The following is a 5,112-nucleotide window of genomic DNA, read 5'->3' as shown; positions in this document are numbered from 1 at the left end:
GAAACAGGAAGGTCGGTGATAAAGTCCATAGCAATGTGCTGCCATGGAGCAGCGGGTACGGGAAGGGGCAGAAGATGACCGGCTGGTAGATGTCTGGAACTTTGTTGCGGGCACAAGACGAACAGGCCGTGACGAAGTCTACAACATCCTTACGCAGAGTAGGCCACCAGTAATGCCGGGTAATGAGCAGGAAGGTCTTCTTTTGGCTAGCATGGCCAGCTAGTTTAGAAGAATGACCCCAGCGAAGAACCTTCTCACGATCTGGTACAGCTACAAACGTCTTACAGGGTGGAAGACGAGTCAGATCCAAGGGGGCCACATTCATCACCTTGGAGGGGTCGATGATGTGCATAGGGCTTTCCTCTTGATCGGAGGACAGGAAGGATCGTGACAAGGCATCAGCTTTGACATTCTTGTCCGCCGGGCGGAAAAGTCAGATGAAGTCGAAGCGGGCAAAAAACAAAGACCACCGGGCCTGACGCGGATTAAGTCTCTGGGCATTTTGGAGATATGCCAGATTTTTCTGATCCGTGTAGATGATCACCGGGTATAGAGCCCCTTCAAGCAGGTAGCGCAAATCCTCCAGCGCCAATTTGACGGCTAGCAATTCTCGGTCTCCTATGGAGTAGTTGCGCTCAGACGAGGAGAAGATTTTGGAGAAGAAGCCGCAGGTTACCATTCTCCCGGTAGAAGATTTTTGGGTGAGTACCGCTCCGGCTCCGGCTCCGGAGGCATCAACCTCCAGGTAGAATTGTTTATTACAGTCCGGACGGTGCAGGACTGGGGCAGAGGCGAAGGCTTTCTTTAAGGAAAGAAAGGCCTCCTCGGCTTCGGGCAACCATACCTTGGGATTAGCCCCCATACGGGTGAGCGCAGATATGGGAGTAGTCCGGGACGAGAAGTGTGGGATGTAGAGACGATAGTAATTGGCGCAGCCCAGGAATCACTGTATCGCCTTCAACCCCTCCGGACGGGGCCACCTCAGGACAGCAGAGAGCTTCTCGGGATCCATTCGCAAGCCTGTCTGGGAGATAACATAGCCCAAGAATGGGAGGGAGATCTGGTTGAAGAGGCACTTCTCGTACTTGGCATAGAGGTGGTTCTGCCTGAGCCTAAGCAGAACCTGACGAACATCCCTCTGGTGTGTGGGGAGATCTGGAGAGAAGACCAAGATATCATCCAGGTATACCACCACGCAGGAGTACAGGAGATCGCGGAAGATGTCGTTGACCAGTTCTTGAAAGACGGCGGGAGCATTGCAGAGACCGAAGGGCATCACACGGTACTCATAGTGACCCTCCCGGGTATTGAATGCTGTCTTCCACTCGTCTCCTTGACGGATACGAACCAGGTTATATGCTCCCCGAAGATCCAGCTTGGAGAAGATCCTGGCGCCTTTGAGGCGATCAAACAACTCGGAGATGAGAGGCAGGGGGTATTTGTTTTTTACCGTGTTTTGATTGAGTCCTCTATAGTCAATACAGGGACGTAGCGAGCCGTCTTTCTTTTTGACAAAGAAGAATCCGGCTCCAGCCGGGGAGGTAGATTTTCGAATAAATCCCCTAGCCAGATTCTCTTCAATGTATTCAGACATGGCCCGGGTTTCGGCCGCAGACAATGGGTAGATACGCCCACGGGGCGGAGTGGCGCCAGGTACCAGGTCGATCGGGCAATCATATGGCCTATGGGGTGGCAACGTCTCTGCTTCCTTTTTACCGAAGACGTCCGCAAAGGGCCAGTATGGAGCCGGGAGACCGGGTAGATTAGCTGGAGTAGGCGGAGGGCGAGCTGGGCGGACCGGGACCAGGCAGGTCTTATGGCAGTCTGGTCCCCACCGGAGTACTTCACCGGATCGCCAGTTCAATACGGGTTCATGTATCTGTAGCCAGGGTAGACCAAGCAATAGGGAGTGAGAGAGTCCGGACAGCACATGGAATGAGATTTTCTCAGAGTGCAGCATTCCCACCTGCAGGGTTATGGGTTCAGTGACGAGCAGGATGGTCACCGGGAGAAGTCTTCCATCCACGGAGGCGACTGACAATGGTTCAGCCAGGGGCTTGGTGGGAATACGGTATCTCTCTACCAAAGACTGGGAGATGAGGTTTCCAGCAGCTCCAGAATCCAGGTGGGCGAGTTCAAAGTGACGGTTTTCTCCCCAGGCGATAGAGACAGACAAAGTCAGAGACGGAGAGGGCTTACTTTTGTCTAGGACGACCTCTCCGAGCGGTCCTAGACACTGGCGTTTCCCGGCTTTTCCGGGCAGGAACGGATGAAGTGCTCCTTACTGCCACAATAGAAACAGCTTCCCTCGGCTCGGCGTGATTCTTGGCGAGATTTGACCATCTTGGTCTGGTCGATCTGCATAGGTTCAGGCGAGTGCGCCCGGGGAGTGACTGGTTGAGAGGCAGGTCTCAGGGAAGTAGGAGCAAAGCGAGAAAAGTCTTCCTCCCGGGTAGTCTCTTTGGCACGTTCTTGGAACCAGATGTCAATCCGGGTAGCTAGTGACACCCGGTCATCCAGGGTGGTAGGAATGTCCCGGCCAGCTAACTCGTCCTTAATCCGGCCGGAAAGACCCTCCCAGAAAACGGACACCAGGGCATCATTTTCCCAGGCAAGCTCAGAAGCGAGGGTACGGAACCGTATGGCATATTGGCCCACGGTGAGACTCTCTTCGCGGAGACGTAGCAGAGAGGAGGCAGAAGAGGTTTTCCGTCCAGGTTCATCGAAGACTTTCTGGAAGGCAGCGAGGAAAGACGGCAGGTCGGACACCAGGGGGTCCCCTCTCTCCCACAGAGGATTTAGCCATGCCAGTGCCTCCCCAGTGAGATGGGACACGATGAAGGCCACCTTGGCCCGGTCGGAGATGAACTGGTATGCCAATAGCTCAAAGTGCAGGGTGCACTGGTTTATGAAACCCCGAGCTAAAGCGGGTTCGCCGGCAAAGCGTGGAGGTGCCAGAAGCCGAGGTCCATAGCCGGGTGCCATGAAGGGACTGGATTGCGGTACCGCAGGAATAGGCACGGCTGGACCAGAGGTAGACATAGACGAATCACACAATGCGCCTAGACGAGAGTTAACGGACCGTAGATAGGACAGTACCACTTCCTGCTGAGTTCTCTGACGTAAGACTTCCTGGTGCAGATCGGAGATCTGGGGGCCACCGGGTTCCATGGCCCGAGCTAACTGTTACGGGTCCGGGTCCGGGTGGTGGAACCTCTGTGCCGAGGTGCAAGGAGGGACCCAGAGGGGCGTGACTAAGTATCCACCCGAACCGACCCTGGTCGTACGGCAGCTAACGACACCGTGACCAGGGAGGATCCGGGCTGAGGGACCAGGTGCTACTCTGGGGACGACCTTGTAAGAGAGCAGGTGGCTCCCACGGGTCAGATGGCGGATGGACACAGAAAGTAGGCGGAAGTATCTGGTAGCTGACAGGTGGTCACAGTTCGAGAAAGCAGGGCAAGAAGCAGTCTTTAGGTTTACCAGGAAGGTGGTCACAGCAAGTGACGGCAGGGTCTCCAGGCAGGCTGGCAGGAAACAGGCGGGTGCTCCCAGGTAAGCGGGCAGACAGACGAGGCAGATAACTGGCAGGTAACTGGTGGGCGCTCCCAGGTGAGCGGTCTGACGGACACAGCAGGTAACAGGTGGGTGCTCCCAGGTGAGCGGTCTGAAAGACGAGGCAGGTAACTGGCAGGTAACTGGTGGGCGCTCCCAGGTGAGCGGGTAGACAGACGAGGCAGATAACTGGCAGGTAACTGGTGGGCGCTCCCAGGTGAGCGGTCTGACGGACACAGCAGGTAACAGGCGGGTGCTCCCAGGTGAGCGGTCTGATAGCCAAGGCAGGTAACAGGCAGGTAACAGGTGAGCGCTCCAGGTGAGCAGGCTGGCAGGCTCGGCAGGTAACGGGCAGATAACAGGCTGGCAGGCAGGACAAGGAGTCAGGCTAGCAGCGGGACCTGAGGGCTGAAGCAAAGATCAGACACAGTGCAAACAACTTTGCTCGGGCACCTCCATTTTGGAGGAGGTGCCTTATATATGGGAGGTCCTCCGGCCATTGGCCGGGGACTCCTTAGGATGACGCGCGCGGTCCCTTTAAGAGAGGGGGAGCGCGCGCGCCCTAAGCACAGAGCCCGGGGAGGAGCGCGCGCCGGCAGCAGTGAGGAGGGGAGCGCAGGAGGACGCCGCGCCAGGAGCGGGAAGGTGAGAGGGACGGCGTCTCTGCCTAGCTGTGGGCAGAGACGCCGATGCTAGTGATCTATTTCAAGTGTTTATTTCTGTTAATGTTAATGAGTATGGCTTACAGCCAATGAAAACACAAAAGTCATTATCTCAGTAAATTAGAATAATTATCAAAAAACACCAACAAAAGCTTTCTAAGCGTTTAAAAATGTCCCTTAGTCTGTTTCAGTAGGCTCCACAATCATGGGGAAGACTGCTGACTTGACAGATGTCCAGAAGGCAGTCATTGACACACTCCACAAGGAGGGTAAGCGACAAAAGGTCATTGCTAAAGAAGCTGGCTGTTCACAGAGTGCTGTATCCAAGCATATTAATGGAAAGTTGAGTGGAAGGAAAATGTGTGGCAGAAAAAGGTGCACAAGCAACCGGGATAACCGCAGCCTTGAAAGGATTGTTAAGAAAAGGCCATTCAAACATTTGGGGGAGATTCACAAGGAGTAGACTGCTGCTGGAGTCATTGCTTTAAGAGCCACCACACACAGACGTATCAAGGACATGGGCTACAAGTGTTGCATTATTTGTGTCAAGCCACTCATGACCAATAGACAACGGCAGAAGTGTCTTACCTGGGCCAAGGAGAAAAAGACCTGGACTGATGCTCAGTGGTCCAAGGTGTTCTTTTCAGATGAGTAAATTTTGCATTTCATTTCGAAATCAAGGTCCCAGAGTCTGGAAGAAGAGTGGAGAGGCACACAATCCAAGCTGCTTGAGGTCTTGTGAGAAGTTTCCACAATCAGTGATGGTTTGGGGAGCCATGTCATCTGCTGGTGTAGGTCCACTGTGTTTTAATAAGACCAAAGTCAGCGCAGCTGTCTATCAGGAAATTTTAGAGCACTTCATGCTTCCCTCAGCCGACAAGCTTTGTGGAGATGG

Source organism: Phyllobates terribilis, unplaced genomic scaffold, assembly GCF_046119375.1.
Source record: "Phyllobates terribilis strain yellow unplaced genomic scaffold, ASM4611937v1 Scaffold_1__5_contigs__length_1240528914, whole genome shotgun sequence".
Taxonomy (NCBI): domain Eukaryota; kingdom Metazoa; phylum Chordata; class Amphibia; order Anura; family Dendrobatidae; genus Phyllobates; species Phyllobates terribilis.
This window is presented reverse-complemented; position numbering follows the sequence as displayed.